Here is a 26011-nt window from a genome sequence, read left to right as displayed (position 1 = left end):
TGTTTCAGACCTCTCGAACTCTCTTTATTTTTTGATTAGGATTTTTGAATACACGAACTGTTAACATAAAACGTTACATCTATAGGAAACGAATATGGTTCTGCAACGAATACAACACATTGAATCTTTATATGTTAAGAATCTTTTAATAGTTTAAACTCCATTACGCAACTTAAAACAAGCAAGTATGAAAATTATGTACGTACTCGTGCAAATCGTTCCTTTTAGACTTGCTTAACTTATTAAAACAGGGTAGAATTCTACTAAGGATAAACCAAAATCTACTATTCATTTATTACATAAATTATTATGATTGATTCCAAACACGAATTCTTCACTATTTAGTTTAAGTTAACTAAATTTGAGCTGCGACGTCTCATCCTGGTGTAAAGGATTCTTAAACATAATAACTTCTTTATCGTCATTTTTTCTGTAATCTCTGTAGGTACTGGTTTTTGAACTGTACATAAAAACTCCTGCAGTATATACTTTTACTAAAAAAAAACAATTAGTTCTTTACAACGGGGTGTAGAATGATTAAGAGAAAGCAAGCTGTGTAGGATTTTGGCCAGATGCACGATTAATAGTGTATCTAGTCTTGGTGTTTTCATAGAGTCCAAAATGATTTTCTCTGAACACGTGAGCAGTGTTTTTGCTATAAACATGACGAACTTGAGTCTTGTGGAGCATCTAATCATCATTAAAGGTTCTTGTCTGATTCCTTACAGACAATTGGTCCGAAGCCACTGTGGGTGTTAGGCATGTATGACATATTATCGCACTCAACATTTAAGAAAGGTTTCATTTTTTCTGCTGTTTGGGTTTCTTGGCTATTTTGGCATGATATGTACGACAGTTCGACTGGCAAAATTTGAGTATCTTAAAAAACGTTTTATAGTTAGAGCTTTCCTATTTCGTTTCATAAGTTAATAAATGATGTATTTTCGTTTCATTAAATGATTTCTTAACATTTAACTCATAACAATTTTCAAAAAACTAGTATTTATGTGTTGCCCTCAGAGAGGGTTATTCATTTCACAAAAAATAAGTTTTTAGATTTTTGTTGTTATATAGGATTTTATTTTCATAAGATGTATAAGTATTATATTTCTAAGCATTTTTCGGATTCCAGATTACTTATACTAACATAAGCGAATATCGATTTGTCATATGAATATGGTTCATATGAACCATTTTGAAAAATAAGCCAAAACATTATGACCAATCCCCATTTTTAAGGATTCATGTTTATGCACATGTTGCCATTCAAATAAGGTTTGTCATCCCGTGCTTTTTATAGTTTCAGTTCTAGAGCTTTATGATGGTTTAAGATTGCGATCTTAATGAACATAAAAAACTCAATTAATTTGAAATAAATTATTGGAAGCCAAAAGGTAAAGCCTAAAGTAAGCAAAGTTGACACTATTTGAAATTTATTTCTAGGATACGTTAGGACATTTGCATCTTGTTTTTGAAGAAGCACAGTGTTAAATATACATATTCATGATAGCGAGATTCTTCTAGATAGTAGGATTTCTTCTAATTTGTTTGGATGTGAATCATGTGTTGGATGTGTGGTTTGCGGATTGACAAAATGAGAAAAACATCACAATGAAGTAACTCAGTTGAACACTCATAACAATTCCGACATAGGCTTCTTCTTGAGAGGATTTCTACGAACTAAAAATAGGAAGGATTAGGAGGTGTGAAATGTAAGTGGAAAGTGGCGCGGTACCTACAGACGTCATCCTGCGACAATTCAATTGGCACTGCAGCGGTAGTGGTAGAGATCGATGTGTGGAGAAAAGTAGAGGATAGGGACGGGACAGGACGGACAGGACAGGGAAGGGTGACAGCATCTGGAGTGCCAGGACTCCGCGCGTCAGAAGTCATCATTGATTCTCCAACAGTCGAGAAGAAGAGGTCTGTGAGCGCAGTCCCTGCCTACACCGCCAGCCGCGCCGGCCGCTCCGACCCCCTACATACCAGGCACTCACTACACACTGCTCGCTGCACACCGCTCTTCCAACGTTGGTCAGCACCTATCTACCTTTCATACTTTAGTGATAGCACGGAGTAGTAATTCTCAATATTGCACTTTTACTCAATAGTTTAATAGAATTAAATAATTATTGCTGCATTTTTGAACATTTTAATATTTATTTTTTTTACATTCATTCTGTGACAATTTATTAAATAAATCGAGACAGGAACTAACGGGCCTCGTACCTCTCAGAGTTTAGAGGTAATACTTCACTTTATGCTGTCGTTGATGTGTTTATATATAATCTTGTAATTTGTATATTTAAATCTTGTAATTTGTGATTTGCTTAACAATTATAACTATAGTCGTATGTAGGCCTACAATAATGTGTTATAATTTTTGTAATGATGAATTAAAGTGAAATAGTTTGTGTAATCTACGTGATCCGTACATTATTAAGTGACAAATTAAGAATATGTGGATCATGATTTTTTCGAAAGCGATAGGGAGTAAACTGTGAACTTTTTTCATAAATAGTTTTTATATTTGTTTAATAATTACGAGTTTGAGTATTTTATATGACAAACTAATCTCATTGTTGGTTTTACAGCGTTTGCTATAAAGAAATGTTTTAATTCAATGTAATTTAAAATTAAAATTGTAATACTTTGAATAAAATAATAGTGCAGTCAAAATAAAAAATAACTGTACTTAATAAATTGGCTTTAGAGAAAGTCAGTTCGATATTTCAAATACCGTCTTACCGCAATATGAATTGCTTGTGTGAGTTTTAAATCTTCAGATACACGAATAATTTATTCTTCTTCTCTTTATTGGGTTCTAGTCAAGGCCGGTGAACAAATATAAACAAAAACTGTTCCATCTCGCCGCTCAGGTCAAAAAAATGGTGTGGAAGATTGGTCACTCCTCATTGAGCTGATGACCTCAGGTTCCAAGTGTATCCTATCGTTTAATTCCTCTTTAGAGTTTTTGTTTTAATAATTTAGTGCTATTAAAAATAAGGCATGGTAAACTGAGTAAAATAGGAAAATGTAATCACTTTTAGTACATATAACACCAATTACTAATAACAGTATATGATGGATCAATACATACACACATTAATTAAATACAACACTGACTGGTATACTTTTGTAATTTTAGGTATACAATAATAATTTTGCCCAAGTAATAATAATAAAATAACTGCGCATGTGCTTAATTCGAAAACTACAAACAAGATAATGGGAAAAATATTAAAATATTAGAAATTATACGCAAGTACTTACTAACAATAAAATTTATACTCATAATAAATAATATTATATTTCTTGCTTGTGTGAAACTTTTTACTTTTAGGAATAACAAATTAAACTAAAATCTAAAATTAATTAACTACACTTGTATTAAGTTAATTATTAAATATTAATTAATGGAAAGTTTAGTGGAATTAGAACCTGGTGGAAAGTATGAAACTAACTGAAAAAGTTCATATAAGAGGTAATTCAATCAGAGGTAAATGTAAAATTGTCTTTTGTCGATACGGTATTAAAAAAGTCGGAAAAATAATTATTTCAGTAACTATTGATGAACGTATATAAATATAAACACAAGGAAAATGCAAGAAAAAACAAATAAAAACCGCATTTCTTTGAATTATGTTGCTTAAATGTGTTTACACCTATGATACAATTAATTGAAGTATCCAGAAAATATACGTTTACATACATACATTATAGTAAACTACAAGGATAAATAAGAGTTTCAAATACAATCCAAAGTATCAAAAGCTCTATTTAAATCTGGTACTACTTTAACATTTTAAACCCTTCATTATGGAATGAAATTATTTCATCTGTTAAAACTTAATTGATGTACTGTCCTTTAAATAAAATAAATTCTTTACTTTTATAAGCAATACGTATTGAAACTCATATTCATCACCTAGGATCACTTCTCTTTCCATTATTATTTTTCTCATTGTCTTCATTTTGCATACGGTTGTAATATTTTAAAAACGAAATAAATTTTTTTCTGCTTAAATCTTAGTTTTTTTCATGTTAGAAAACGCGTAGAGAACTGATAGAAAAATTATGGTAACGGAGTGGTAGGTTGATTATACTATGAGTGAACGCAAGGTATGTTGTATTACGCAAACTCACTTCTGATGTTTACTATTATTATTTTGAATTGCATTACAATTATAGTAATCGTTTCCCATGAATATATTTTAACAAAATTAATGCAAAGCCTTAAGTTGTATGTCGACGCTATTGATATATTGACATGACTTCCTTACAGTTTTAGATTTTCTTTAGAAATTACAATATTTTGGGTACTGTTGGATAAACCGAATAATATCCATTAAGTAATCGTAATAAAGACTAAATTTGAAATACAACCTGTACATCGCTTTTGCGTTATTTAGTTAATACAAATGATATAAAGCCTAATCAGAAAAGTCACAAACAAAGTGCACTATTTTCGTGCACTGTATTCATTGAAGACATTGTGAGGCATTAACAAACTAATTTAAATCTTAAAGATATTTATTTTAACAAACACATGCTTTCATAAATATTAATTATAGTTATTAAATATTCTGATTAAAATAAAAATATTAATTTTAGTTTTACAATTAATTAATTTAGATTACAATTAAAATATTTTAGTTTTATTGTTAAATTAATTGTGGTGAGGAATTGGAAGCGAAAAACCAATTATAATTTATAATTGTTTGTTAAAATATTTTAATCTGGCGATTTTAATGGCTAGTATACATTTAGTATCCATAAAAATCTGTATAAGTTAAAAAGCCATTCGATGAGTTAAAATCCTAATTTCCACTTCATATATTGTTATAATATAATTCAAACTGAACAAATAATAAGAATATAAAGTAGACACCATTTTAATGGTGGTGGTAATTTTTAAATTTTAAAAATAACTATTTAAGTTTTAGATGTTTCATATTGTAACTCTTACTCATTTTGTGTATTTAAATTAACAGTTATTATTAGTATTATAATCTATTTTACTGAACCTAATAAATGACTCACACTGTTTTTATAACAATGAAGCATTCATTTTTCAAGAACATGTTTATTCCATGCAGGTGGTAATTCAAAGTACTTCTCAGTTGCGTCAGAAGGTAATAAATGCTTCGAGAAATTTAAAGAAATTGAAAAATGTAAATCGTATTTTTATCAGTAAAAAAAATCATGAATGTTTTAACCATGAATTCCTAAGTTAAAATATAAAGAGATTGTAATCTAATACCCAGCCACAAGAATATAATAATATTTTTATACAGATTGGAATAATATTTTATATATTACATTATCATAGATATACCAATAAAACGTACAGTATTTTTTTCTGTATATTTATAAAATTTTCAAATTCTCATAAACATACCATTGCACCAACTTCTTCTTTTTCTGTCCTGATGTTTATATTTTGCAATTTTCAAACGACTAGTTGGGATAAATGAAACAATTTAAGAAATATATTACCATACTAATTATTTCATATACTATAATGTTTTAAATAATATTTTCTAAACGTCTAGGTTTGTGGCTCCCAAAAACCATGTGTAGACATGGTGGGCCTAACTAGCATGTGTAGTGAGCGTAGTATTAGTATAACTAATGTGTGTTTAGTATTATACAGCAAAGTTCGATGTAATTCAGCCCCCTTTGTCCTTATTGAGCCTTTTATTATAAAAAGTGAACTATGTTAAGTTTGTTTTGGGTAAATGTTTAAGGATGAATCACTTGTTTTGGCTATCAAACTTAAACTTGTAGCTTGGAGCGAAGTGACGCATACGCATTGTGAGTCTGCGAACTTTGTACAAAAATTAATTCTTACAGACATCTGAAATGAATTTTTACAACTCATGTTTACCAAAAAATGTATTAGTAACATTTTAAAAGCGGGTTAAAATATTCAGTGAAATAGTTAATTTACACATACATCATAAAACACTTAGTGGTTAGTATGTCCGCAGAGTGTTAAAACACCTTTTGACTAAACAGGTCGTATGTTGTATTATGGAACATTTCAAATGTAAATTTATACTACATGATACAGAACTCAAAATTCGAAATCCTGGAAATTTCTTGGTACCTACTAGTCTCGGGTTTTGAAAAGTATAACTCTGGCAATTAACGACATATTAACAGCTTGAATACACAAGATAACCGTTCTCTTTGGAATACGGGCTCTAAACATTTCAAAATGGATGTTTAAAGCTATAATTCTGAAGGAAACATGATTTTTCTGTACATTTGCCATCGATCAGTGAAACAAGAAATGAGTAACACTACGTTTCGAGATCTGTAATCTGATCTCTTCTTCAGGTAAAGAACTAACCTAATACATAATTACAAACTAGGTTAAAATAAACTAAGCATACCAAAGCGTTGTGGCACGCCTAAGTCAGGAATCAGAACCACCATGTTGTGTGTCAACTTCACTAACTCTAAAGACATACACTTAATAAAAAACTATACACAACACTAATCATTAAAACTGAAGTATAGAATACAGGTCACAATACGTCTGCCTTCGTCTACCAACCATTTAAGCTGACCAGAGGCCACTGGTCGAAACGTAGTGTCACTGATTTCTTGTTTCACTGAACGATGGCAAATGTCCGGAAAAATCCTGCTTCCTTCACAATCCTTCCATTGTCAAAATAAAACTATAATTGTGGTTTAATAACAGTTTTAATACATTTATAACTAGAAGAAGACTAGGTTTATGTCAACATATATGTAAAAAATAAACAATGTAAACAATATTTTTATATGCAACAATTAAGTTTTACCGTTACGTAATACATTTTTAATATTGTAATTTAGTTTTTGTTATTTATTGTATTATGAAGTATTAAACTTTGATAATGTTTAGCATTAGATGCACTACAATACATCGAAGGTATTTCAAAAATATGTTGTTTAAAATACTCAGTAAGCATTCTTTGCAATACAATACGATATTAATATTGGCGTTATATTGTTTTATATATATCACCATTTTAACAGAATAAAAATTTCGACTTTAAAGGCAAGTCATTTGAAATAAATGCACAAGTAACATGCAAACACAAATTTTAAGATATAAAAATACATAATTCAAAGCACGAAACAATACTTTATCGTAATTAGTTAAGCGAATATCAAATTTCAAGGATCACAAGGAATTTGATTGAAGACATTTTAAACGCAACATAAAATTTATACAGTTTTACAAGCATTTTACTAACGCGTCTAAATTAAATAATGATGTTTCCATTGTGGCTAATTGAACACATAGCTTTTTAAACTTGTAATAATTCTTTTATTTGCCAGCCGCTTGATCAGGAAAGTCCTAGTATGTTTTATTGCTTAACACTGTAGAGAAAGTATGAATATATCATTGTATTGAATTATATATCAGAAGTTAAAATTTTCTTTGTGTTACTTAAATGCACATGGAAGCGGATTAATTTGATCAAATGACATACTTTTAATTTGAAAATAGTATCCAAAGATTACATGGCATTCCGTATTTCACATGACATAAGCCTATCTTATAAATTGAGCTTTGTGAGAAACACGAAAATATATTTATAGATCTTCAAGATTTTAGAAGGTTTGTAAAGAAAGTTTGGTTCAAAAGAATGCCTATTTAAGGAAATGGCGAATTTTGGAAATGTAAACTCAGGACATAAAAATAGCAAGATGGGTCCAGGTGTGAGCTGAATGAAGGTTTCCGAAAATCAATTCAGCTAGATTGTTCACGACATTAACCACACTTGCTCGTTTCTTATCAAACATATTAAATCATAACGCGATTTCTAACCACAACCTCAACTTTTACGAAACGTGAAGGGAACCCTGCATTAATTGTGAATTACATTTAGCTTTAGTCTAGGAAATCCGTCGCATAATAGTCTTTTTTACTGATGTTATAAAAAAGAAATACAATAAAGAGATTCACTTTCAGTTCATATGATAACTCAACAACACTTCCTTGTGTCGTAAAACACAACTGGTGACAAGCTTGTGCCGATGTTGTTCAGGCGAAAGTTTTTAACGAGCTTGACTAGACCACTTTTGACGTGCCAAGTGTTAAGAGTGGGGGTGCATGGAGTCAAACAGCTCAGACATACCCCTTGTTATACCGAAGTCTTTGAAATTTTAATAAAAATACAATATCGCTATAAAGATAATCGTGTCATTAAAAATTTAACTATTAGTCTGTATGGTAAGTAATTGAAGCAAATGGGAAAAGTATAATATTAAATTAAATAATATATTAAACTGTGATAACCAATAATGGGGTACATTATGGCATGCTCTTTCCCAAACCATCACTTCCGTTGAGAGCTGTTTCCGGTTAGTAGTGACACTGAAAGACATGAGAGCAGGCTGTAGTGAAATGACTTTGAGTTTTCTCCATAGCAACAATGTTAAACCTCATGCATTTTCACGCCTTAATTTTGGTCCTCGGGTTATCAGAGCAGTCTAATATTAAATATACAATTAATACGCATCCAAATGCTTTGTATTTTTTTGTAAAGCGTATACTTTCTCAATAATCTATAAAAATAACGATAAATTAAGAAGCGTTTGGATGCGTATTATCTGTATCTTTAAAATGAGACATCTTGCATAATCCTATGACTAAAATGAGGTTGTACATGTGAATGAGGTTTAACATTGTTCTTATGGTGCTATAATCAAGATGGCTGGTGGGGGTAGAGGGATGAATATGAGAATGTATGGAAATGAAAGATAGAGGATATCTATTTATTCTGTTATGTTTAATTTTATGATTTACTTGAAACAATAAGTTATAAGAATTAGTTTGATTTTATATGTAGGTTTAAAATATATATTTTTAAATATTTGGTTAATTATTTGTTGTTTTATAGAAGTAACTAATTTAATTATTTTGTCAATTTTTTAAAACACATTTTAAAATATTAGTTTATTTTCTCCATGCTATCTATTATAATTATTTATTTAAATTTTGAATTAATAAGTATTTTTATTTATTAGTGTCTTGTTGATGTACATGGTTGCCACGTGGATCTCACTTTGCCGGTGTGAATAAAGAATTTTTAATTTAATTTCATTTACTGAGTAGTAGAATGGATTTTCTTATCAAAATATAACAAGATGACGAACTTAAAAGATCATAAAGTAGAAATCAGAGGTAGGGATTCCTGAATACTATTCTACATATCCAGAGTAGTGCTTGGATCCCTTCACAGTCAGAGTCAAACGCAGAACACCGGTATCTCTGAATCAAATATTCTATTGCGAATGATGGCACAGATTCTAATGGCATTATCTTTTTTTAATTGGCTGGATATTTCTGTTTAATTTCTGTTTCATTACTATAAGTTCATTTATTGCTTTTGTATCACTGGTAAGAATTTAAATTTGATTGAAAACCTGTATTAAGTTGTATTTTATTAATGGAAGAAGCTGTATTAAACTATGATACAAATTTACGCCAAGATTTTAATTTATTGCAATATCACAATCTTAGACTTAATATGTGCAAGGTATCGTCATTTAATACGTACTTACTGTTTTTTCACATGTTGACACAAACGCAACTTAAAATTAGAAAAGGAAACAGACTTCAGTGATCTATAATATTAAATTTAGTGATAAAATATATTTTGTTGTAATATGTTATACTATGCGTATTTAGGGTTACGGATGTAGTAATCAATATTTGCCCCGTTGCTTTACTAAGTGAATTCTCGCTAGCTTGGTTTATTTGTCATGAATGATTGATTAGCTATTATTTTATTTTATTTTATTCACAATTTCAATTTCTTTCTTTTCAAAATTACTACGGACATCTTATGGAAATGCTTTCTTCGCACTAATAGGCTTAATGCTAATTTTGCATTTATAACGTTTAAAAATGAAAATTGATATAAGAACCTGCAAAATTTATCTGAGTGTAGGTTCTTAACTCTTTTAAACATTTTTGTATATATGTGAAACAGTGATAATGGTGAAGACTACTTTGAAAGACAATCAGCGAGTAAGGCGGTAATGGAAAGTCTGTATAAAATGTTCAATTTCATTTTGTTAGTTTTGGACATTGTGAGGAATGGTTGTGAAGAAGGAGGGTATTACGTTCAAGAAGGTGGGGGCGTTTATTCGTAGTATTATTTGTATTTCCAAGTGATGATTTTGGTAAAAATGGCAAATTACGGGTTTGTACATGTGCTTTGTTCACCTCAATTTTCAGACATCAATATGTCTGACCTTTCTTATCTGGAGGCATTCTAAGAAGTGCGACTACGCGTTATACGAAAGTTGCCCTTCGTTGGTATTCTTGGAGACACGTGTTCAAAGAGAATTCAGTTCAACAGTAAGGATACGTTGGATGTAATTCAAGCGGAGATTTTTTATATAGAGATATAAAAATAGATATGTAGAGAGAGAGAGAGAGAATCACTTTGAAGACACGGCTTAAGGCATGAAATACATGTTTTAACACAGCTAATTCTATAATTAGTGCATGTTAAAAAATCAAAGATTTCATTAAATATTAATGTTTTATGACTTATTGGAAAATAAAGGCACATGGCTCCGGAGTTCACTTTGTATGACTTAAAAATATTGTGATCAATCAAGTAACCCCTTTCAAATTTGATTAAACGATAGGAAAAACACACTTAGTAGTTGATGGATTCATACAATAATATATTACAGTTTTTAAACCATAACTAAAAGCAGTTTTAATCATGAGAAAACTGCTGTAAAACAAAAACATCACATAAATTAAATTCAGTCAATAAATTTAGGAGCTATTTTTGTACTCTAGCAGAATTATGCATGGCTATGTATGAAAAAGAAATATAGTAATAATAAATAAATATAATAAGTAATAAATTATATAAATTTAATTCTATTTTTTTATGCATATCTAACGTTGATTTAATTGTTTCCTATAAACTATTTTAACTCTTAATACGATCTTATATATTCTATTTGAAATGAAACTTCTAGGCATATGTATTAAACATTTTGATTAAATCAGTTTTTTACGCAAGCTTGTTTAAAACAGCAGTTTATTAATCATTCCTAGTTTTGTTTTCTCAAAGATGATTTTCGTCTACTTTCTCCAATAGTGTTTAATTTTTATTGTTAAGAAAACCGGTATTTCTGCTCATAATATTTTATTTGTATAAATCTTATTCGATTTTAGATTCCAATTTTTGACAAACTGAATTAATTGATATAGTTTATTTCCTTGCAACCATTCAAAATATTGAACAGCAGGCTTTTTCATAACTGTTGTATTTTCCTCATTTATTGTTTTTCTCATCTCCTAAAATCAAAAAGCGATAGTTTTATGCTCATTATCCACACTTATATTTAAGATTTATCAATGAAGAAATAAAACCATAGGTGAAGTGCGTTATCGATAATCACACGAATTAGTTTCAGTTTTATGCTGATGCATTGTGTTTCACCTTAATTGTTTGTAAAAAACTTTGTCATTACGGTTTTCAACTTTGTCAAAGACTAGAACTAATCATAAGATTCAGAAAAAGGTACCTTTAATTTAATCCTCTATTCACTTACGTTTTGAACTGTTTAAGGTTTTTTTGATATTGCGTATAATTTTGAGTAATTACCTTTAAAAGTAAAAAGCGTTTAGGCCATTTAGGCCAAACTCTGGCCATTTCTAATGTTTATAGTCCATTTCTATTGAAAACTTCACGTTACTTAGGTCTCAAAGTATGAACTTTATATTCACCCTCAATTAATATAATTAAAATCAAAATCGATGTATGTGTGTTGCACCATTTAAGTTTTTACTAATTATATTTACTTGTAGAAGTTCTGTAAAAACCTAAATGTATGATGCACGTAGAGGAAGATACTCTGACCGGGGTCATTACGCGAATAAACCAACCAGTCCGTGCACGACGCTCAACTCGGATTGTCATTGTATTTCTCTCCATATCTTAAACGTTTTAACCTTCACGACCCAACTAGGCGAACTTTAATTGATTTATTTTGTGTCATAAGTTTGTGTGTGTAGGCTTGCACTGTGTTTTTATCTACTTGAATGTGCGGTCGATAATGCCGTGATCGTAGGAAAGGCGTAATATTTCATGCTTAAGAATATAACGGATTGCTTCATGCTGTGAGTAAACAATAAGATTCACGGACTTAAATAATGACTAAATATTTATAAGAAGTATATACTTAGACTTTATTACTTAAAGAATAAATCAAGGTCTGTTTAATCCGGTTTGTATCGTGAAACTTTAACAAAATGCGTGAATAGTGTTATGCTCCTGATTAATTACTGTAGTTGCGTAAAGTCGTTTAAGACACACACACAAACACACTCTTATATATATATATATATATATATAATTAAATATATATTATTGGCTGCACATTAGTGAAGCCAACAACTCGAGAGGCTGGGCAAATTTCACGATTTCGTCTGTCTGCACGATACCTCGAAAACGAAGTGTCATATAGACTTGAAGGTTAGCATGAATGTTCATTTTTATGTGAGGCACACTAAGTTCGATGATGGTACATGTCACTTCATGGGATTTTGGTGAGCGTTAGCGAATATTTTTAAATTGAACTTAAGTGTAACCATGATGGCAACGAGAAAATAGAGGAATAAATAAATTTGTAAACACCCTGAGTACAATCATATAGGGTTTCAACATGTGACATTTTTATTCATAGAAGTAAAGTTATATGTCAACGTTTAATTTTCATGAAACTTCATCTCTATATAGAAAAAAACGAGTTCTATGATAGTGCAAGTCTAACCCTGGAAATTAGCTGAGCGTTATTGCATCACTCAAGAGGTTGGCACAATTGCTCTTTTGTCTGCCGAGGGAATGTAAAATTTATTTTCTGTATGAGTGTCTGTATGTCTATTTGTCTGTCCACAGGATATCTTAAGAATGAAATGAGCTATAGATTTGAAATGTTACAAGCGACCTCCACGAAGCCTGTTACAAGACACGTGATGTGGCGTACCCTTATCTTGTATACATAAGTTAATTTTAAGTTAAAATAAAAACAGAGTATACTATGAAAGTTAATCATACGACCTATTGTAGTCCTACCTTGATTGATACACATATTGGTACAAGATGCTATCATATCCCTTGTAAAATAACACAAGAGATATGAAAACATTAAAACATTGTCTAAAACTCACCCACAGAGATATGAACTCCTTAAACTGTGGAAGGATTGAAAATATTAACTATTAATATCAAAACCTCTTAGAGATAACCTGAAATAAATAATTATTGGTAGCTAAATAATTTTGATTTAGATTATGCTACAATATTTCAAATTTATTCAATTGAGATCTAACGGAATTTCGAATTACTTTAAACTTGGATATCTTAAAACTGTTTGGCAACTTCAGTAACACTCTGAAATCGTAGTATTTTACATAAAAATAAAACACAAACGCTGGGTATGTCTGAGTTGTACAATATTGCATAGTAGTGCAGTTAGTTGTTTTTGGATTTTTTTGTAAAATAAGCTATTGTATGCTCTTAGAAATTGGTTTTATGGTAATACAATTTTGTCCTTTATTTATAGTCAGACTCTAATATGTAAAATAGGTGACAAGTTTTCCATATTTACAGGGCTTTTTTACTCCCAGATTTTCTAAATTATATTGTAGCTCATTAAGTTTAAAGTTTTACAACAACCACGCCAGTTCGAAAAGGAAAGGGATAATATAAGTTTATTTTAAATAAATAAGAAAAAATTGAGTACATATTTTGACAATAATACTTTTAAACGTAAAGTTCTTTATAAGTATGTTACTTTCACCATAAACATAAATTGTGATTAATAGGTGAACAAAACATGTTATAGAATAAATCCGTTCTTTGGTTTATTCGACTCTTAGTATAATTACTTCAAATTACAATGCACAATTCAAAAACAACATTCCCCTTCCTCGTGCTATAACTTTTATGGTCTACAGATAAACTAAAGTGTTTGGAACGTTTGTTACGCAAATTCACTATATTATTCATTATTCAAATATTTTCATTTTAACTGTAAGAACTTGAATGTCTAAAAGGTTTTAAATGAAGTACTTACACGTTGAAATATATCAAATAAAAAAAACTAAATCTATATACAATTAAGAGTTGGAACATTTAAAAATAATTAATTCGAATTTTCAGTTTCAAATACTGTTAAAACGTACTTGATTATGGTTTTAGCAATCTTTGATACTTTACATAAATCTTTCACTATTTGCCCCAAAAGTTTGTGATATCACCAATTCTCCGCTGTTAATATAAGAAATTATTTGTATCAGACATTATCCCCCTGAATAATGATATACGTTATCGCTTTAGGGTATATGTAAAGGTAATTCTGCTTCAGGTAAGCCCGAGTTTGTGATTGTATGTCTGTGTGAATGGAAAACGTAGATACAGTTATTATACAATTTATTTATTTAAATAACGATCTTGTGTTTCCTATACGTCCTTACTTTTTATAATTAATACAGTATGTGTTTTGTAATATGTAAAATATGGTTTTTGATGGACCAAATATTTGTTAACGTAAATTAATAGATACTATCATTTATGAACTTGGATTGAAATACATCATCACATAGTAATAACACGGAGTCAGCAAATCACACGGTTGCCGCCGATCAGGAACAGCGAGTGTACGTTTGTTCTTAATATCACTTGGGGAGTTATGCGCACATTCTATATTCACGAACAGGATATTGCATATCACAATTCCGAAACGACTGCGTGATCTGCTGACTTTGTATTTCAAACGTTTCCATCACTGTGTGTAAACGTTTTACATTATTTATATAATTTTTCGCTCAAATCCAAAATAAGACCTCGATGTAATTGTCCCATGAATGTATAGCATTGCTAATGTTCTACGAGTATATTTAAAAGGCATTATATAAATTAAATAGCGTAAGGTTAAATTCCAGTTAAGATCACATTAATTATTGAGATTCGGATACAGAACTTTGTGAGAGAGGTACAACTGAAATCGATATTGGTATCCATGTGAACATGGATTACAATAAAATAAGGATGGAAAAACGAAATTTGTATTACTGTGCAGTTTTTCGTTATAGAACCATCCGTTTTATGTAAAAAAATCCAGAAAGAGTAAAAAGACTTTTGAGAACCTTTATGGAAGTTTAATAAGAAAAATAATGTTATCGAACTCTTAGAACATGTTTGGACAATGTACACTTTACGTGTACCTATGTAACGTTATCTCAGTCGTAACATTTCGAATAGTACAGGAACACATTGTTTTAGGTGCGTAATTATTTTCTAAACTTGTTCCCACGGTTTTGGGGGGTTTTAAATGTCTATATCTTGGCAAATTATAATAACTGTACTCGTAAATGAAGTATGGAACTATTTAGAAAAAAAAAACAAAAATCTCATCAATGGCATCGGATATGTAGAACAGTATACGCTTCATCCCATATTCAATTTATGAAATTTAAGTATGGAACAAATCATAAAGGTTTAAAAAATGAAAAATGCTTAAAGGTATTTAAAAAATATGTGCCAACAGATAAAAATACATGATAATATATCTGGTTTCTGGTGACATATACGGACAGAAGCAAACATATTCTCATATTCTAAAGTATATTATTTTAGACTAATGATATAGATGTTCTCATTAATTAAATAATAAAATCATGTACGTCCCCACCAGAACCATAGCTACGATGTATATAGAAAACTCGGTTGCTCCACCGTGCTTTGGGATCATGTCTAACATCTTAGTGCACTCAATTGTTCATCTGATAAGACAATGAGAATGCCTCTTCACTTAGATTACACCATATTTTGTTATATAGAAGTCTCTGATGTCGAAATGATGTAAAGAGTTCATTTTTTGAGCTTGTTAAGTTAATCTATTTTTGTTTGATCTCTTCAGAGGAACATGACTCCAGATTGCAGGAGTCAAGTCTGTGACAGTGTCGAATTTTAGACGCTGCATAAGAGTAAAGTGAACTAATGCTAAACTCAGCGTTCTCATTGAATCAACACATCTCATCATAGATAAATTATTCACCGTACTAACGGGTACATGAACTTATCAAAGTGAGTATATAATATATAATTCAACGGAAACACAGTATAATAAAATGTAATAAATAGCACAATGAGTGTAGCACAAGAGTCTTTTTTCCAAAAGTATGCATATATTCTGAAAATGAACAAAACTGTTATATAGAGGCGGAGAATTAATTGTTAAACTAAATTTCTCCCGAATTTTAAAGCTGAAATAACCAGTCATTTAAATTTAAAATAATATGGTTTAATCAGCTGACTTAAGTGAAGGAAGAAAAGATAACGGTAGTTTTTCATTATTACATAAAAATTTGAATGCATAGTTTTTAAATGTTAAGAATATTATGAGTCTTAAGAACTCTTTCAAGAGTCTTTTCTTTTAACTGTTTTATGTGATATTACTGTTTTATTGGATTAGGAATGCTGGGTTGGATTTCTGATGTAAAATTGTTAAGGTTATTCATGAAACTGGTTGTTAATTGATTGGAAAAAGTGATCCGTGGCTCTCTAGCCATCGCTGGGCCTCGCGCTGAGACAGCAGACGGTGGTCTGAAGGGGGCGGTAGGGCACTCGTGTATAGCTGAGACATGGAGCCATGCTTCTACATCGATTCGTTCCCGCTCCCGGAATTGCCTTGTCGTTTGGAAGAGGGTAGGGAAGGTGTTTGACCCACTTCTCTGGAATCGCTCAACTGTTCATATGCGTTCATCTTTAAAATGTGTAGTAGGATCTTTTCATTTAATTACCAAACAAGCAGTATTTGAAAATGGTCCTATAAAACTTTTATGTTCAGTGATTAAGTTATAGCTGTCCAATATTTTGTTCACTTAGTAAACAAAATATTTCTATTCCCTCTCTTTTGATAGATTTAAAATCCAAAATTAAAACATAAAATTATATATGAACTTATGTCCATTCAAGCGTAATATATATACCTGGTCATTCCAAAGGGCACGTATTTGCTTGAAAATTACGTCGTTTACACGGTTTTTACAATTTTTGGTACAAGATATATTTTTAAATGTGAATTTCAGTAACTTTAACATTTTGCTACAAAACGTCGAGGACCTTATTGATGATTACTCTTTTAGTAAAACTCCAAAATAATAAACCAAATTTTATTAGTAGTTCGATTGATCGTCTTGAAATTCAACTACTTGTGTAACGTTTGAGGAATACATAATTTATTTCTAAAGCGTATATTTTATTTTTTAATATATCTTATATAACTCTATATATAACTCTCAAGTTAGTGATATGAATACATGTTTGAAACAGTCATAGAACATTTCCCAAACTTATGATTGATAACTATGCTTAATGTATTTTGTATATTATGTCTAAATAACCTTTTGTACCTATAGCTTCAATTTGTACCCGTATGGACAGCAAACTTCCATAAGCACATCGCCTTGATGTAGGTTGTCACCCTTTAAATTGGTTTATCTTGTCATGAAGTTTGTTATTGAATAAATTTTGGGTTCGAGACGGGTACGAAAATTCGTTACAATTTTGAATATATTGTTTTAACTCAATGTTTATGAAACTATTGCCGGGTGTTTTAATGACACCGAAATGTAACTTGCTAAACATAAAAATTTATTAACAAGCAATTTCTTGAGATAGATGTAGCCCGTCCTAAACTTTAAAATCTTTAAACTAAATCGATTCCCTATGTTATTTCCAACTCATTTAAAATTCCTCTCCTAATAGGGTCTCACAGCTATGCCGAAGTGTATTTCCTGACTCCCTGGACATCGTGGCAAGATCATCCCTAGTCATCATCTTGTCATCTCCTTGAGGTCCAAGTCGTTTCCCCTGGACATACACAGACTCCTAAAACTGATTAGCTACGTGATAATATATTTTAAGTGTCCCTCACCAAATACAATTCTCATCTTCTCCGATAAATACAAGTATTAATTTTACATACACTGTTTTAGAAAAAGCTTTATCTAAATTCGTACTTAATAAAACGAGGGAAACATCTATCTGCTTGAGTAGCCAACAGGGGAAAGAAGGAGTCTACGTCATCCAATCCACAGTTTCTAATTGTAAAGCTACTGAATCGTTCCTAATTGTCCATAACCGTTAGTATATAATTACAATTTGCCAAAAAATAATTGGCAGATATTATACGTTTAGTTTTATTTAAATTATAATACAATTTTGCTTTAAAATGTGGTATATTATTGTTACACATAAAATTATAATGGAAATTAGCTAAAATATTTTGCCTTCATAAATGAAAAAAGACAGCACGTTGCCTTTAACATTCTTTGTTTTATTGCAAATAGTTAGCGAGGGGCTAGCTATAAACATATTCTTGTTATCTATACATTTTGAATAAGTAATTTTACTGAAGCAATATTAGTTTAAAGCAAATATATAAATAATGTAGAATTAAGTTATGTTTGGATTAAATCATGTCGTTTATGATGGCAAGGTACTTGTTATATTTCGTAAAATAAAGGCATTACATTTTTTTATACTGCAATACATTAATACAAATGGTAAGATTAAATCTGTTATGGTATGAAATTTAATAAATATCTTTTGTAGGAATCTAATTGTGTATCATTTTTGTACTTCGAAGATGGCTTCTTCTAAGTTTCCTGTTGTAGCACCGACCCGGACAACAAAAGAAAGTATAGCGTTTACGTAATTACAGGAAGTTTGTTAGAAGTATTCTATATAGGATTTGTGCTGCAGTCTTCTTCAATGTAATACCCGTATTATGTAATACATAAGTTTGAACATATGGAACTCTTACATATCATTGGGAAAACATTTTACTGATAGTTAAAATAAGTTCATTGGCTTAATATCCTATATCAAAATGCTTAGCTTTTATTATTCCTACTCTTAACCAAATTTTTGAAACGGAGTTTGATTAAAGTTTAGTGTATACAGTCACTAGTTTTTCGACAATATTTTCACCCTTAACCAGATTTAATGAAGCGGAGCTTAAGTTGTCTTTGAATTCTTAAGCCACTATATTTTCGGGTCGACCATATTTAATAAAGCGTAGCTAGACTCAGCTTGGTCTTAGTTATCATGTCGGTTTGGATTTGTGTACGATAAACCTCAATCAATATAATCACTTAATTGAGCTGACACTCGATCGCTTAATCGCTCGTAAAAAACAGTAACACTCAGCATATGTTTACGTGACTAAAAAACTGTTTTGATTGTGTGGATCACAACATTCTTCTCAAAAAAATTGCTCGGTTGCAGTATTAGATGCTCCTGAAATTGATCTAAGATATCGAGTCTCTGTATGAGTTTTTTTAGTAAGTAAATATTTCAATGGGGATTCAAAATATTTATGAATAACATGTTTGTATTGAATACTTGAAAGACATAAACTTCGAAGTCCAAAGCCGAAGTCCAAAGCCAAAGCCAATTAAATATCCTGTTACGATTTGGTGTACCGTTATATGAGTTATGGAATAATACTGAGATATGGTACGTCAGATGGGGACTTCTATACACTGTTTGTTTAGGAAAAGAAGGTACAACAGAATTACTGCAAAGCTAGCTTCTCATGAACGGATAAATATACATATGGAGGTCAACCAATATCTTTTCCATTCTTTTTTTATTGACTTAGTCTAGGACCTAATTTAGACACACACGTATAATATGTTGTAGCCAACATTACTTTCTTTCACGAAGAGGGTGAAACTAACTTTTTGTATATGGTCTAAATTATTATTAACTAGATACAATTGTCTTTCCCTCTATTCCTCCTTGATCAAAATATATCGGAGAACGGACATCATATGCATTAGTTACCAACACTATACGCAATAACACAATAAAACACCCACGCTTGGACTTTTCTGAATTAACTGAAGATAAAGTATTTTTACATAGATATTTTAATCAAGTATTAAATTACTGAAACAGCTGTACCTAAGTTTTTACCTGAAAGAATTACCTGTCATTTGAAACTAAAAAATTTTTTGTTCACAATCAGGTTTTTGAAGTATAAGGAATATCTAGAATTATAAATAAGCAAATATAATGAATTAAATCAATCCCACAAAACCATATTGCATTATTCAAAAGTTGTACGTCTCCTAGTATATAGAATACTGAGAGCTAGGGGACTAAAGTATAAACTATAATTTTTTGTCCACACCTACATTGATTTTCAAAAAAATAATAATAAAATATTATACTGTGTATATTTAACACTTCAAATTTAACTCGTAAGGATAATAGTACTACAGTTAATAAAAAACATTTATTTATATATATCTTTTAGAATGAGTACTACAAAATATCAATTGTAGGAATCGCGATTTCACTTTATTCTTTAAAAAAACTTGTGCAGTATTTTACACCGAAACGTATACATTCACAAAATTAAATGAGAAGATAAAAATAAATATTTATATAATGTTAGTATAATTGAGATCTCGATAGCCATCTACTAAACCCGGCCACTACAAAACAGGAACAAGAAAAACCTCACTCAGCCAAAAACTCATCACCACGGATTGAATATTATTGTGAAATATAGGGGTATTTACGAACTGTTCAATGCTCTTTTTGGGATTTGTTTGTCTGGTTAAAGTAAACCAAAGCTGTAATACGAACAGGGATAACAAAATCTTAGTTTAACGTCTGCCTGTCTATTATCTTTTTCTCATTTTTATTTTTTTAACTAACAAAGATACAAAATTAAAATTTGGCAAAATTATTGCCCTTGCAGTATAAAATAAAGAGGACAATTGTAAGGTTATCAAATCACGATTCAAAATGGCGGGTGTTTGAAATCATTGAAGCTTAATATTGTAAAATCTAACAAGATTATAAACATTTGCATAGTGTGATGATTTTTTAAATGCTGAAATGGACGGCATGATTTTGCAAAAATGCCGTAAAATGTTTATCTTTACTGGTTTTTAAATAAAAATAAAATCTAACAACACCGGTCTATATTTTCAGTATACACACATGGCAAACTAATAATCTCACATCATTTTTATATTACCTCTTTTGTTTGCCGCGATCTAAAAAACAAATCTCCAAAAGATCGTCTAAGAGTTCTTAAAAACTCTGCAAATTGGAAAAACAGCGTAGGGAGAGAATTAATTATAATAGTAATTGGGTTTAGATCTAAGGCGATGATTTAAATTTTTAATGAAACATTTATAACAAATTACATATGAATTACTCGTTTATAACTTGATGCACAAACTTAAAGTAAATGTATTATTTTGCCTCGAAGATACGAGTAAAGTTGTGGATGGAATGGTTATATTGTGGGATGTGAAGACTCTGGTTAAGATTATTTACTCTTTTACAGTAGCTAGGTTTTCCATTGAAAATACAATTTATTCTAAATTGGATTTATTGTTACATTCCAAGGTATAATAAAACCTCAATGAACGGTGGATGTGTGGTTTTTTCGTTAAGTGAACATGAAGGTTGAGTTACTTCTTTAGGTAGAAACTCATCTGCCAACCTCTAGGTATAAAGTTACTCCTTTCTTTGTGCAATGTGGTTTTCAAACAATGTTTTTTATCATTGCTACTTTTAATCAGAAAATATGACTTTTTTTACTTTGTTGGAACTAACAGAAACCAACATTATACCCGATTATAACGTGTTGTGTTGTGATAGAGAATAAAGGAAAGAATACCGATCCAACGAACTGTTATACTTCTTATTTTTGGTAAACCAATTTATTTTTTACTATCGACTTTGGCCTCACGTCTAGTTCTATTAATAACATTTTCCATCCATAAATGGCTATTTCCTTTTAAAGAAAATAAAAGGAAATAGGGGGGGATGGCTACTTCCTTGTTGAATCTTTAAGCAATAGACATCGAGGAAGAGGTCTCCATGGTTTAGAATATGCAGGGGATTCCAAACCACTGGCAGTTTATTGGTGCAATAACCAGTCGTGTTGAGGTTGCGATACTGCAAAGCATTCAATGTCTGTCTGAAAGTAGGATGCCTTTAGTGACTAATTCTAGAAATATATATCTCAATACGAAAATCAAAACAAAACCCTAAGAAAACTCGATGGCAGATGAGTCCTTAAATATTGCAAAATTAATGTGGGGGCTGAAGGGGGAGGTATATTCATTTAGCACGACTTACTGCAATAAAATAAATTATCAGCAAGGCGACAAGGTATTGGGTTTCCTTTGTCACTGTATAAACAAAGATGAATTTAGTATCAACAAAACATTATACATCACTAGACCTGGTCACCCATTCCTTAATATAATATAACATAAGGCAAGACGTGTTCAGTAAAAAACGATTGTAAATATAGAATAAATAGCTTTACATCCTAGGGAGCGATATTCAAATACACATATACATACATTTTTTGACACATCACCATATGTCAGTTAATATGCTACAAAAATTTAACCACAAGAGTTAAAGTGTGATGTCTCCGTTATTGTGTTATTTAATTTGCTGACGTCGCGTCGTCGGCTAAATAGTAACTGTGCTCATCTCTTGTATTTCCTTTAAGCCCATCTGCTATCATTTGTAGACTAAACACTTTCATCTCCCTCCCAAACTACTCGGATACATGTGTCTATTTTATTAAGTCCCCTTAAATTGATTTTGAAATTAACAATATATGGTGAGAAATATAAAATATAAATAACCATATTTTACCAGTGTATAGTTTTGCCACTTAATAAATCCTCATATTAAAATTTAATCTTAAGAAATCAAAACGACTTGGCGGGTTTAACATAAACTTCACGTGATAAATAATCCATAGAAAATTTCATTACTATTTTTTGGATAGTAAAAGGCGTAACTTTCTAGTAAAGAGAATGCGCAGACACAGCAACTAGCATGAGCTCTTTACGTTACTATTTAAGACATTTAATATAGTAAAATCCAAAAATTAATCTGTGTTTAGTATTTAAAAAATAATAATAAAGTTAAAAACATGATAAATGAATTGATTTAACGTAAAGACTTAATAATCACAATTAAATAATGCAAAGCATCTGTTATTTTTTGCAGCATTGAATTAAAATTAAAATTTCTTAAACTTTTTAATTACGTATATAAGTATATAAGGTTATATAAGTATACACCAAGTATATATATATTTGTAATTTAAAATTTACACTAGAACGGCTCAATTCTTTTGCTTGTATTTTAAACCAACAACTTCCAGGCCAAACTTTTTACTTTCAATTCTAAGATGTCCTCCAGGAATGTAATGTACGAGCAGTGTAGGAGCAAAGAAGCATGATGTATTAGAGTTCTGATGTGAAGGAATAAAGTGTAATTGTTGCCGCCTTGCGCTCCTCATCAGGCTTTATATCTCTATCGATCCGAAATATTCCAGCCCAGGGCGCTTATAAGTATGAGACTCTCTTACTAGTGTATAAAATTGTCCGGTTAAACTGAGGACTCACACGTACGTTTCTTTGTTTAAAGTTTGTTTTTTACGATGAACGAATTGTGACGGATCAGGATTTTTTCCTGAAGAGAGAAATGATATGGCGTCAAATCAAGAAATGAGGGTGGACCCTCTTTATTATTGGTTCAATCTAGATGGCCTTCTTATAACCATACTGTGATTCCAGTTTATTAGAAATCTGTATGATACTTTAAGTTTCTTTGCTAGTTAATTTTTCTAAATGGCAACGAAAGTTACTAAATTTCGACTGATGGTTGACTGATCGGTTTGTCCTCTAATTTAATGTATGAAGCCTTGATTAATTTCCTTTTAAAGATGTGAGGTACCCACTGTATTATTTTGTTACCATCCGATTTCATATGATGATTTTCAAAACCAACAATGGTGTACAATGTTTTACTCTTTTATTAGCCATTTTCTCGTGTTTTCTTAGTTGATCGTTTATCCTAACTTTTAATTATCTTTTTGTCTGCTACAAGCTGTTCATTTTGTATTGTCAAAGTCCTTGGAACCCTGTGTGCTATTTCGATTTTAAGAGACTTTGGGTAACACAGTAACGCATTTATAGTGTTGTATTTTCTACCTACTTTTCTAATTTTCTCCGATAATCCCAACACATAAGAGATTAAGATAAACACATATTTAGTTCTGGTTTAATAACACAGAAATAATTCTTCTGTTTCATTTGTACTTGTTTACTACTGACTGAGGCTGTCTATTCTGCCTAAAATCCGATTAAACATTCATAATTTTCTATTTTAATCCCACTTTATCTTAATATAAGCTCCTTGTTCTACAAAATAACAAGCAGGTCACTTCATACATTGAGAGATGTTTTATGGTTTGATTGTTTTCTGTGTCACACACACATAATAACAAAAAAAACCTGATTTGGACTTCCACTTCCATTATGAAGTAGATGGAAGGAGAAATACTATTAATGTGATGCAAAAACCCGTTCAATTTGTTATCTCTATGAGTAAAAACATCAAAGGTATGATTTACGTATCTCCACCAAATTCTCAGTTTGAACTGAACTAAAGCCAAGGCCAAGGCTATTTACTCATACTCCTCCATGTATATATGTATATATTGGCATGAACTTGAGACGCTGAAAAACCCATTGCCACTTTGGAGGGTATATTTTACTCACTAACCCAGAATAATTGCATTGAACGAATAGTTGTAGCAATTCCATATACCGGTAAGGGAAGTTTACTCTTTCCACCTGGAGAAGAAATCAGATTGCAGATTTCAAAACATAGTGTTACTAATTACTTGTATCGCTAAACCATACCAAATGTCAGAAACAACCCTACGTTTCCTATGATGAAGTAGGGGCCTATGATAATAAGCCTTATCATTTTGGTTTGTACTAAAACATGTACACAAAAATGTTATATTATAATAATATTTCTTTAACCAAGCAAAATGTATGATCATACAGATTATAGAGCCGCATTAGATAGACTTTTAAGGAAAAGCTATATGTTATGGCATGTCGGAATAAGGACAGGGTGAGGTCTAATGTCTACCGTCGCATAACCTTTGAGATAAAAGTGATAAATTTTAAATCCGAGTAGAGACGAAGAAAGAGAGCAAAGATGTCTGTGGTCTGATCGCACCATGACAATTCCTTTGAATCTTCAACGTTGAGAATGTTTCGTTTGTTCCCCCTCACGGTTATTAAAACAGTGGTCTGTTCTAACTGGTTAGGAAACCCAGTTCCATTTAATCCAAGACTCTAATATTGAGTTATAACAAACCAAAATTTCATAAGATCATGGTTTCTCTTAAACTGGTTAAAAATAATTAAAAGAATAAACAGCTTCATTTCGCCCACGTTTCGTTTAGTCCAGGTCGTACTGTCCGAACAAGTAGCTAGTCGCTGATTCCGCGTGTTATTTATTAGTTTGTTTCCACCCACTGTATGAGCACATCTGAATACGGAATGGGACCCAGTTACATGTTTTCTTCAGCTATTACATTAAATTACGTTTGTTACTTATGTTCACATAGATTAAACTTACTATATTGAGAGTTATTGGTTAATTATCTTTTTATAAGATTAAGCTGCCAATCCATTTATAACTAAGAATACATGTTCTAATAGTATCAATATAGGACAGTTGTATTATTCTTATGTTTTTTTATTAAAAAGCAAAGCAGTTTCGAAATAGATAATGTTCCGGAAAGAAAGATATATCTTTCTGTTGCCAATAATTCTCTCAGAAAACTGTGCAGCATTAGAATCAGAGTTCCATTTATCCACTTAAAAATATATACTATTTAATAAGTAAAGGACTATTTAAACTATAAGTATTATTTCGTGAGAGAGTATTATACAGTTAGTCAAATTGGTTTGGATAATAACCGTTCCTCTTGTCTGATGTTCTTTTCCAAACACATTGAAATAAATATAGCTTATTTCAATGCTTCACTCATATCAAATTTCGTATTCTACATTTGGGCTCAGTAGTAAAATATTATT

General features: G+C 30.7%; 1 protein-coding gene across 2 annotated transcripts in view; it reads left to right on the top strand.

Annotated features, from left to right (window-relative positions):
* Positions 1-1902: 1902 nt before the first annotated feature.
* LOC124369180 (glycine receptor subunit alpha-2) overlaps positions 1903-26011 on the top strand; it is a 63392-nt gene continuing 39283 nt past the window's right edge. For both annotated transcript variants that reach the window (XM_046826991.1, XM_046826990.1), the window contains exon 1: positions 1903-2034. The gene's annotated coding sequence lies outside the window, so the exon portion shown is untranslated. The remainder of the gene's footprint in view (positions 2035-26011) is intronic.

This window comes from Homalodisca vitripennis, chromosome X (genome assembly GCF_021130785.1).
Source record: "Homalodisca vitripennis isolate AUS2020 chromosome X, UT_GWSS_2.1, whole genome shotgun sequence".
In the NCBI taxonomy this organism is placed as follows: domain Eukaryota; kingdom Metazoa; phylum Arthropoda; class Insecta; order Hemiptera; family Cicadellidae; genus Homalodisca; species Homalodisca vitripennis.
This window is presented reverse-complemented; position numbering and strand designations above follow the sequence as displayed.